At 40.6% G+C, this 12,101-nt stretch overlaps 1 protein-coding gene across 1 annotated transcript in view; it reads right to left on the minus strand.

The window, feature by feature from the left end:
- Positions 1-12,101, minus strand: part of NPAS3 (neuronal PAS domain protein 3) — a 460,871-nt gene that overhangs the window by 242,562 nt on the left and 206,208 nt on the right. The window contains exon 2 of the mRNA XM_036339527.1: positions 5,805-5,894. The gene's annotated coding sequence lies outside the window, so the exon portion shown is untranslated. The remainder of the gene's footprint in view (positions 1-5,804; positions 5,895-12,101) is intronic.

Raw genomic sequence — 12,101 nt, forward strand, 5'->3', positions numbered from 1 at the left:
AAGTAAAATGTGGAGATGAACAACAGGATGGGAAAGGAGTTTATGGTAAATATATCTGCATGGCTTAAAAAAAAAGACCACATTTAAAACAACCATGTATCCCTTTCACTTTCACCTCGATTAGCTCTTATATCTGCAGCCACCCTGCCCCTTTCTGCAAGCTCCCTTGAAACAAGCCAATGTACTAGTATAACCATGTGTGCAGCTACCTTTTGGCTGGCTTACAATAGCAAGGGAGCATCTTCTACCATGATGGGGGCTTAGTGAGAAGAAGGGAAGTGACTCATAGGCAAGCTGGACCCTGAAGGCAGTAGGAGGTGATTAGAACATATTTCAAGAGAGGGCTTAACTGGCTGCAGGTTATTTCTAATGAAATCACAAGGGGAAAATCTGTTTCTTTCCCAGTTTGATCTATATCTTATTTTATTTATTAAATTGAGAGAGAGAGAGAGAAAGGGAGGGAAAGAGAGAGAAACATCGATTTTTGTTCCACTTTTTTTGTGCATTCACTGGTTGCTCCTTGTATGTGCCCTGACCAGGGATGGAACCCACAACCTTGCTGTATACAGACAATGCTCTAACCCAGTGGTCGGCAAACTCATTAGTCAACAGAGCCAAATATCAACAGTACAACAATTGAAATTTCTTTTGAGAGCCAAATTTTTTAAACTTAAACTATATAGGTAGGTACATTGTTATTAACTTAATTAGGCTTAGGAAGAGCCACACTCAAGGGGCCAAAGAGCCGCATGTGGCTCGTGAGCCGCAGTTTGCCGACCACGGCTCTAACCAACTGAGCTACCCAGCCAGGGCCCATTTTATTTTAAATAAGACTCTATGTTAACTTGAAAACATTTTGCTGGCCTAGGTGTACATCAGAATCATCATTTCTCACTTTATATTCAAGGAAAAATGTTTTCAGAAGCTGTGAGTTCTTTTTTTATATTTTGACTAGAGGCCCAGTGCACGAATTCATGCACCAGTGAGGTCCCTCGCCCTGGCCTATGGGATGGGGTCCAACCCAGCTCTCTGACATCTCCCAAGGGGTCCTGGATTGTGAGAGGGTGCAGGCCAGGCCGAGGGACCCCACCAGTGCATGATCGGGGCCGGGGAGTGACGCGGGAGGTTGGCCAGCCGGAAGGGACCGTGGGAGGGTCCAGGGCATGTTCAGCCGGTCTTGCTTAGTCCCAATCGGCCAGACCCCAGCAGCAAGCTAACCTACCGGTTGGAGTGACTGCCCCCTGGTGGTGAGTGCACGTCATAGCAACTGGGTGACTGGTGACTGTCTGTATCCTGGTGGTCAGTGCATGTCATAGAAAGTGGTTGAGGGGTCTTAGCATATCATTAGTGTATGACGCTTTGATTGGTTGAATGGCTGGACAGATGATCAGACACTTAGCATATTGGGCTTTTATTATATAGGCTTAACTAAGACCCATGTCCTCTGCCTCTGGCAACTATAATGTTAAATTTCTAGTCAGTATTTAAAAGAAAATGCAGGATTTATGTGGAATAGTGAAAGATCATTTAGAAGCCCCCAAATCATCAAACTAGTCAACACTATTTTAAGTGCAGATGATGCCAGAACATAGCTCTCAAAATAATCTTTGGCACACCACAGCTGAGTGTGTGTGTGGTGGGGGGGGATGGAAGGATGATGGAGTCTTCTGCCTGCCTATGAGATTTGCAACATGTATGTTCATGTTTGTTATATGGGTCACTACAGCCTTGCTCTGAATGTGGACCCCACTGGAAGCAAATCAATACATATAATCCACATAGTAGCCCCTACAAAAATTGTATTTGAGATTTATTTTTCTCTTTCTGTCCTAGAAAAACTTTTCTTAAAAAGTGATGCTTCCTTATTTTTTATGGTTGCTGTATATCCCTTTTTGCTCTGGCTAACAGGAAGTTCATAGCTACCTTTGAAGCTTTATCAGACCATTTATATCCCTTCTTATAAGCCTCTATTGTGTTCTCCTATTCTGTGGTAAAATAGTACCTATTTTTTCCTTTTTTCCTTATATCCTAGTTCTTTTTGCCATTACTTTTTATTGTATATGTTTATGCAAGCTATTTCCTTTATAGAAGAGGAGGGTATAGGCCAACAAATAAATATTTCTCTAAGCTGCTTTAAATCTTTTATCAAAATAGGATATTTTTTTAAAAAAAAAATATAAAGTCTCTATTGGATTCTTGGTGATTAAGTTTCTTACAAGTTGAAAGAGATTTCATAAAAGCTGGGTACATATTACTGCTACATTTTCAGTGTTAGAAATCTGCTGTTTTCTTCCTTCATTTTCACTCCTGCTTATCCCTTGATAGCTAGGGAGCAGAGTGGTGTTTAGCAGTTTTGAGGGCCATCATTTAATCTCTGTGTAAACCAAACTCAGCATCGATATTTAGGGGTCTTCCTTTAAGACAAGGCCTCATGGTGAGTCCCTGGAAGTCATTTTTACTAAGGGAAGGAAATCAACAGTACCCATTTCAACAACCTGAGACTACATCTTGGATGTTAGGTTAAATATCTCTGGCCAAGTCAAAAGTGCTGCCGAAGAGGTTCAGACATCATTATGGATCCTTCATTACCATCATCATGACAATAAGAAAATACTTTTAAGGAGGATAACTGGCGCGCGCGCGCGCGCGCACACACACACACACACACCCTGAACACCAGGCATTGCTACACTCAATGGACTGTAGAATAATAATCCACTCTGGCTGCCTCTATATTCTTTCTACTCAACAGAGCTCAGTAGAAGTTTCTCTACTTAATTTTCTTATGAGCCAAAAATAACCTCAATCCTTTCCTGAACATAAGCCATTTTAAAGTCACCATATTTATTTACATGCTGAAAGAAAATAAAACTAAGGAAAGAATGTCTTGGGAGTTACACATGCAGACAGAGCTATGCTCTAACACACCCCCATGCTCACCACATCCCTCAGCGATTTCAATGACAGTCTCATGCTACAGGTATGTGCTGTCTTTATTTCATGAAACTATTTATAAAGAAAAGGAGGGAGTATAACTTTATAGATTCCTTATCACAGTCTAGAATTTGATAGAATAACCACTGAAGCCAAGTTGTAGGGCACAGCAGAGTTTTTGGGTGTGTGTGTAAATGATTAAGTATGTACTCAATTACTTTGAGTATATGTTACTTTGTATTCAGCCACAAGCACCCCACATTTGAAGAGGGTACCGAAGAAACTTGGGAACAGTTAGGTCTCAGGAACCGTAATTACTCAATTAGGACTTAGAACGTTAACTGGGTTGGAAATCCCTTCCCAAAGTTTTACCTTAGCCTTTCTTCACCTCATTCTTTGATGTACATAAAAAAGTACCATGCTCTTATCAGTCTGTTTTCATGTTGACCCAGAACTATTCTTAAAATTTAGTTCTGAACTCTAAATACTAGTACATAAAATGGTATATGCAAAAATCATTTTCTAATGACTTACCCTTCATCATTTCAGCTGTGTAATGCCTCCAAAGGACGACCTCCATCTCGTACCTCAGAGCCTCTACCAACATACTGACCGCTTATGGCAACACTGCACACATCTACCCAGAGGGCAACAGCACACTATGCCAGTGTCTACCCCTGGGAGGTCAAGATGCTGGCTATAGACACACACTTTAAAACCCATCACATATGAGCAGGGAATGGCTGCATGGGAGTTGCCAGCTACTGTGCTATATCTACGCAGCTACTCTATTCTGCAGAAACCTCAATGATTTGACTCAGATTTTAGGACAAGATTGACTTAATGTTATAGGAGAGAAGCAGTGAAATCAACTGTTTTTAAGGAGAAACCAGCATAGGGTTAAAGCCAAATTTTTCTTGAACAGATGATATTTCAGATGGCCACACAATTCCAGATGCATCAATTTCCTTGAAAATCCAATCCATATATGTGCATATGCTGTGCTGGCAGGAGGACCAACTGAAATGGCCGAGACCCAAGAGCTAATATTCTTTTGGCCGGAATAATGCAATTATTATTTTCCTAGCTATCAGTCTAAGCATACAGAGCCATCTGTTATGCAAAGCAAACATACACATCTCAATTACAGAAAATGCAGTTGCCTTGACAGAATTTGGATTACACCACTAACCAGGGCTGTAAAATGTGTTTTGAGCTAGTATATAATGGATGCTTTTCAGGAGTTCCCTAATTAGCATTTACCTGCTTAAACTAATTATTCATCCTTCTTCTTCACTGGCTGATTAAACTTTGTTGGACAGTCTGCATAAAACAGATGAATATGGGCATTGCAGAACAACAAACAGTGGTGCTTCTGGTTTTATACCTATTATCATGGTGGCACACCAATTTTAAAACTGGAGAATCCCCACATGAGGTCCCAAACAGATTAAGACAAGGCTTAAAGTCTATTATTATAGGCAATTATAAAACCAGAGCTTTCAACAAGATGCAAGAATACTAATATTGAGTTAACAATAGCTCCATTTCTATCATTTGGCTTGCTGAAGTCCACAAAAAAACAGAATTACTCTATATACTATAGCAAATAGCTTGCACTCTCTTCAAGGAAGAGCTAATGGACCCTTGCTTGGATTCTCAACAGTAAATTATCAAATTTGGCAGTGTTTCTCCTCCTCCCCCAACCCTTCTCGAATGCCAAATATCTCTTTATTATTTCCCAATGTCTTTCTTGATTTATCCATTATCCAGCAAACTCACTAATAGCCAAAAGGTTCCAGCCACACTGGAGACCTCCTTAGAGTGATGTCAACTTTCAGAATCAAGGATTCTGGGGAGGGTCCTGCTTAAGAGAAGACAAATCTTACCTCCATCTTTAGCTCCAAGGAGCAACTGAATGAGAAATAGATTATCCACCTTGGCAGATCATCACACACACACACACACACACACACACACACACACACACACACACTCCCACCCAGGCTGCGTTTCTCTCCTGCCAAACCACCACATGAAAGGGTCAAACTCAGCCAATCACCTGTATGGGCACAAATATCCAGGTGTTCGGCATTTTTATGGAGAAAACATCTGGATAATTAGTTGGATCACAAACTTTTCTTCGGGGTATTTTGGCATTCTTTAGACACAGCTCGTGTCTTGGAATCCAATGGAGGTAAAGGTTTTGTGTTCCAGAGGAAGAGTGAGAACGAACATCTAGGATTCTGTCCCTTGTCCCAGCTGCCTCCGTTTTCTTATCTTTGAACCTCTAACAGACGCGTGTGAGTAATTAAACTGCAAATAATACAAAGCTATTTAAGTTTATGAAACTGTCTTTCCGCATTCGGAAGCATTTGCAAAAGCAGCAAAATATATCCTTGCTGGAATCCTCCCTGCAACACATTTTAATGGTCTCTTTCAGCATTTCTTGACTCCAGTGACTCCCTGTCATTGTGTCAGCTCCCAGGACAATGCAGGGAACTCCATAAACATCCAGTAATAGGACACAAGGGAAGTGCTATCCCTGTGTCCCTCTCCTACCAGGTACAGAGGTTTCAAAGTTCAGAACAACCAAGGGAAGAAACTTCATTTGTTTTCAATAAATTAATAATGACCCTTGGGGGCGAGGAGGAGACTAAAGTTTTTGAGCACAAGTTTATTCCGAATGCTCCCAACTGACATACCATTTTCCCACTGACTTTGTGAGAGAGAAGAGTCGGGAAGATTGATCAAAGAATAATTCATTCTTTGGTAAATCATGCTAAACAGAATATCCATCGAGCAAGAAAAAGCACGAGATTCAAGGAGCCTACACAATCACCACCAAGAATCTAAATGGTTTTACTTACTTGTGAGAGGCCTAGGTAGATTGAGACTGTTTCAGAAATGTACAAAAATTTTCCTTCTTGATTTAGTGCAAACACAAAGCCATCCAGGGACTGTAGGAAGAAAAAATAAATAAGAAGGTTAATAAATACATATGATGGAGGTTTCATTAGTAAGGAATCTGATACAAGTAACACATATCAAATTAAAGACCATTTTTTCCTTCGTGTTGAACAAAAGTCCTAGGATCTTTAACCATCGCATTATACATGAACAAATTAAAGGTCTGAATTAAGATTACAAGCCTTCCTTTATTTCAGTGACTTCCTTATGTCCCTGTCAATTTGATTAAGATGCATTACATTCATGTATAAAATTGGGTCATGTTGATTTTATAAGATGTTGCATTTATTATTTATTTATTTATTTATTTGGATTCAGTCGTTACTAAGATTAAATCAGCAAGATTCTCCATTTAATAGCTGAACAGCAATGAAAATTGTAATGAAATGAGAGAAAAAATAGTTCCTTATGAAGACCAAGTAAAATCACCCCTTGAGCTACTATGGACATCAGTAATTTGCTAATTAATAAAGGATTATGCCCGCCTCACTCCCACTGCCTTTTGTTAGAACAGATAGGAGAAGTCAGTACCTTGTGGGGGAATGTTTATAGGCTGAGACCTTACATATTGTGATCCTTTTTTTGCAAAACTCTGTATTCAAGTTTTTTTGTGTGACAAATCTACTTTCTATTATGACTCCTGAAATGGAAACAAAAGGAGAAAGGCAGGGGGTGGGGGTGAGGGGGAGAAGGATGTTACACACCATCTGTAACTCTGGAAACCTTAGTTCACTTTTTAAATGGAGGGCTGCGTTTTCAGTTTGATAAATGTTCTAAATCATCAGGGACTCCAGCTGCAATGTACCACTCAAATTGAGAATAAATTTGTTTCAAATTCTTATAATACAAGTGCATTTTATGTGCTATCATCTTCATGTCTTTTGTTTGCTTTATTTATTTACTAGAGACCCAATGCACGAAATCTGTCCAATAGTAGGTCTTCCTTCCCCTGGCTGCCAGCACCAGCTTCCCTCTGGCAACTGGAACTCAGACTTCCCTTGCAGCCCCAGCTTCGTCCGGAAGGTCGTCCGGCCTAATTAGCATAATATGCTTTTATTATTATAGATTTTTAACCAGGTAGATTGCAGAAACACTACTTGCATGGGAAGAGAAGTTTTAAAGACTAGTGGTATGCACAGAGGCTGTGACTTTGGAAGTATAGGAAATCCACAGTGGGAACCAGGTAAGTGGCAACACGGAATGACATAATTCTTAAGTATAAAAATATGGAAGAATAATGTAAAATTTAATTAGAAAAATAGGCTGCCTGAAATCTCAGCAATTTCAGTCTCCTAAAATACCAATTTTTTGAGAGTGATATATGTATTTATGTATATATGTATCTATGCATGTTGGCATATGTGTGTATATTTATTTATATATACTTATATGTATATATGAGATTCGAATTCCATGCTTCCAGATCCTTTTTCATAGCCCTACTGGTCAGAAACTGTGGGCAACGCCCAACCTCTTCCTCTGATTTAGTGGTTTCTAAAAACATTTCAAAAATCATATTGCATTGTTCCACATAAAAGCAAATTACATAATAAACAAGCTTTTGGTTAAGATAGTATAATAATAATAGTTTATATTTATTAAGCAATATGTGCTAAGCAGTTTGCATATACTCACTTTTAATTTTCACAAGTACCATTTGAAGTAATTATATTGTTATCTACATTTTACATGCTAGGGAATTGAGGCTTAGCAAAGTTAGGCAACATTCCTGTCCCTAGGGAGTGGCAGAGTTGGGACTGGAAAGCTGATAGACTTGGTGACTATGCCGCCTTCCTCTAAATATAAAGATTCTCTAATTAGTATTGTATATTAATGAAAAAATAAATTGTGCAGCATTTCTGAAGTTAAAATATTTATATTGAGGCAGCTTAAAATTCACTTGTTTTTGAATCCCTTGTTCAAATGACAGAATCCTCTCATTAGTAGCAGGAGAAACATGGGAAATGGGATGACAAGAGAGTTCATAAGTCACTTTCACAATAGGTCACCTTTGCTCTATAATATCCCTCCTGGAACCAGCTATGGGACACGGAGTGAAATACTAGCAGAGAGCGTTCCTTAGCACAGGACAAGACCTCAGCCCCATGGCGAGATCCACCTTTCCAGCTGACAGTGTGGTGCGGTGGGACCTTATTTAAACCAGTGCAAAAGGGAGAGAGATGCTTTTGAGGAAGCCTGAGGAGGATCTCATTCAGCACGTCTTCACCTCATGGAAGCTGTCTCCCGAGGGTGACTCATGGGGATTATGGCGCTCCCCTTTCGACCTTCCCCGTGGAGAAAAGGGCCTGGTTAGGTTTTCCATGCAACCTGATGGCCATGGCCTGGCCTACAGTCACCAAGAGTTGGGTAGCCATCTTCTCAAACCTAAAATGCCACTGTCAGAAAAGAAGGAGAGAGAGAGAGAGAGAGAGAGAGAGAGAGAGAGAGAGAGAGAGAGAGAGAGATCACAAGAGAACGTCTACAGGGACAAGTGACAAGGAAAAGGCTGATCAAAAGCAGGAGAGACTGGTGGAGCTGGCACAGAGATAATCTGCAGTGTAGTCTTCATTTTACAGGCGAGGAAACTGAGGTGCAGGGAGGCTAAATGGCCGGACCAGATCATCCAGCCAGCCAGCGGCACGGCCAGGATGAGTGCTGCCGCGCTTCATCAGTATTATCGAAGTGTTTATGACATGATGTGTCCCTGGCTAGTTTATTCAACTCTAAAGGAGACTGAATTTCTCAACAGCGGGTGATAAATTATTCAACTTTATCTAGCCAACACCTAACGAACTGCTCAGCCAAGGCTTAGTAAATGCGCAGAAACCTCCAAACCCAGGGCTCCCTCTCCCTTATAGCACACATGCTACAGTGACGGAGAGGGATGGCAACCCCCTCCAAGGGTTCTGTGTCTGGGCCATTAGATTATTTGCAGATTCTGATGCTCCAGATGTCTGACATAGTCTGGACTATCTCCCGACACTTGGAATATCAGAGTTAGACTGGATTCTTTTATAGTCTTCCAAAACACGGAGTGCTATTCATTTGCCATCGACACACATCCTTTACTTTCTCACTAAGAGGGATTTTGCATTTTTAACATTAGGTTCATATCTCATGTATTTGCTAAAATACTAGAGGAGGTCTGGATACCATAGCAGGGAAACGGAATATCTGGAGGCTAAACATCTGATGCTATTAAGCAGCAGTGATCTAAGGACTGGCCAGTTTTGTTTGGCAAAAACAGAGGCTTCAACACATGTTCCAATTTCCTGGTGAGATTAAAATGAGTCTGTGTCTACATGACACAAAGTGTCCAGTCAATTCAATTAAAAATAACAGCCAATGTGGTGGGGATAAAAACAACTAGTCGGATTAGTTATATGCCAGCACAGAGGTAAACAAAAGAAAATAAAACAAAAGTGGTTAGCTAATTTTTCCCTTTTATGCTTATCAACCATTTCAGTCTATCATATCTTTAGTGTGAAATGAATGACGAATACTCTGGTTAGATTACCTGGCACATTGAAGAATGGGATAGGAAACCAGGTCTTAGTGGACTGGCAAGGTTGTTCTTTATGTAACCATTGCCTTCTCATTCAGAGTGACCCCTATCTATAGTTAGCTATATTTTGCTGCTTAGAGAAGTCTTTTTCTTTTTCTTTTTTTAAATCTTCACCCGAGGCTATTTTTCCATTGATTTTTTAGAGAGAGTGGAAGGGAGAAGGAAAGACAAAGAAACATTGATTTGAGAGAAACACATTGATTGGTTGCCTCCTGCATGAGCCCTGACCAGGGCCCGGGCCAGGGAGGAGCCTGCAGTTGAGGTGAGGTACATGCCCTTGACCAGAATCTAACCCGGGACCCTTCTGTGCGCAGGCCGAAGCTCTATCCACTGAGCCAAAACAGGTAGGGCTTAGAAAAGTCTTAAGAGTAGCATCAATATTGGTTGAATGTGGGTATCTGAATTTTAAAAGATGGGAGGAGAAAAGAAACATTCAGTCAGTTAGTCCTGGGAACCAAATATGATTAATCTGAAAGTTCTGTGGAACTTTTTAAAAATTTGAATCAAGAAAGCTACTCTGTGCTGAGCTGTTTTAATCACTGCAGGCTAGTTTTTAACTTTTTTTTTTTTTTTTTAAATCTGCCCACTGTTTCAACAGGCGCCAATTAAGATTCTGGGGTCAAAGGGTTAATTACATCTTCTTACTCAGCATGTAGAATTTTCTGATTATTAACTAAGGTTGGATTAAGATGAAAAAGAACCTACACAAATGTTAATGCTAGCCCCTCCTTGAGAAGATTTATTAGAAAGCCATGCTGGAATCTATCTGCTTCCCTCAAAGCAGATGGAGAGCAACATCTCAGAAGAAACAGTAAAACAGACATTTTAAGGCTTGCATGTAGCTCATTTATCAAGACAGTTTTCTTATTACTAAAACCAGTTCTAAGCCATCACAATAGGGCAGACAGGAGATTTCCTTTGTCACATCCCAGTAAGTCCATGAGGTACACATGTAGGAGTGAGGCTTGGAAATAGAAGTCAGGGGCTGCAGCATCTCCAAATAGCAATGCCTGTGATTATAAAGTATGTCCCCTGCCATCAGTGCAGCATATAAGGGGAAAGCAGAGTTTCCTAACCCTCAAACCTGTGCCTCCCACAGTATTTGTCAAACGATGAGGTTATTTCCTTGCAGGGTATGAAACTAATGCAGCTTCATGACTGAGGTATACAAATGTTTACGGCATGGTGCTAAATGGACTTATATTTCTCAAAGTAGTCTGTCTCTGCTTTTTTTCCCCCTGCATATTCCACTGCAGCCAAATTTCAGGTTGAAATCTTACCATGGTGCCTTTATAGGGACAACTCGCATGTACATGACTACTCTAAAATTAGTGGTTCTTTCTTCTCTACTCCAATGCAGAAGAGAAAAAAAATCACCCCAAAGTCTTTTCCTGTGACCTAACTCCAGTTAGAGTGAAGAATTACCAGTAGGCTAGGTTATTTTAATGACAGATTATTTTAAACTAAGCCTTCACCATCTGTTCCACCCCCTAATTATGAATGCAAAAAGAACATATTTCACAATTACATCAGTAAAAAAGTAAGATATACGTGATTTAAATGCATGCATGTGCTCCATGTCCAACACACCATGCATCTGTGATGTTCTTCTAATTCAGGCTTAGATTACGGAGAAAATACAACGATAGAGAACAGTCTTTGACACACTGAACTCCCAAAGCCAGGGTTTTTCATTGTTGGGATATAATTCTCTTAGGACAAGAGCAGAACATGAATTTGAGCACAATGCGTGCCAGCCATTACGCTCGAGTATTTTATAACTGCTAACAGGGCTTTGCTGTGAATGAGGACAGGTTATCTGAGGAAACTGTCCCCGCTACCTGAGAAACGGGTAAGTGTTGGGAGTAAAGAGGCTGCTCTCAAACCACAACTCCATCATAGTGAAAGAGCTGAGTGAACGAGCCACGCACAAAGGAGGCTTGGTCTGCAGACTGAAGACACGGCTCCAGTACCTATCTTTCCCCTCTCTTTTGGCAGCAGATAAAAGAGTTAGGAAGAAAAAAAAAATGTTTCTTACGTTTTTTGGCCTGGGGATACAATAACACTTTGATAGAGCTCATTTAAATGCCATATTGCCCTCTGACTGCACTCAGGAGGTGAGCTATATGGCTCACGCACACATGTGGACTCCCGGCTACTTCAAGGAGAGCCTGGGACGGTGCCCAGAAGTGCCCACATGTATCTGTTTATGGGGAAGAAAAGCTTCCCAAATTTGTGTTTGTAATATGAGTCTTAACAATCCAGCACTGTGCCGAAACAAAAACCTTATTTTTAGAAATCTCAGTCAAGTATATTTTCTCAGAGTGGATAGAGCATACATCAAAGCTCTGGGCTCTTACTTAACTCTGAGGAATCTCCCAGAGCTCTCGGTCTCCTGTGCCTCTCCCGTTACTCCCCTTCCCAACCCTCTTCAGTGAGTCAGTAATACGAAAGACAGCACAAGTCCTATGTACCCAAAGCCTCATGCTCTCCAATCACAACAGCAAATTACTTAGGCAAAATGTGTCTGTCCCGCTAAAAAAGAATTCCAGAACAACACACCTCGATGCCTCAAAACACCTTTCCTAAGAGTTTCCTTAAACACATAAACTCAAACGTGTCAGGTGAGAAA

Source organism: Myotis myotis, unplaced genomic scaffold (genome assembly GCF_014108235.1).
Source record: "Myotis myotis isolate mMyoMyo1 unplaced genomic scaffold, mMyoMyo1.p scaffold_m19_p_1, whole genome shotgun sequence".
Classification (NCBI taxonomy): Eukaryota; Metazoa; Chordata; class Mammalia; order Chiroptera; family Vespertilionidae; genus Myotis; species Myotis myotis.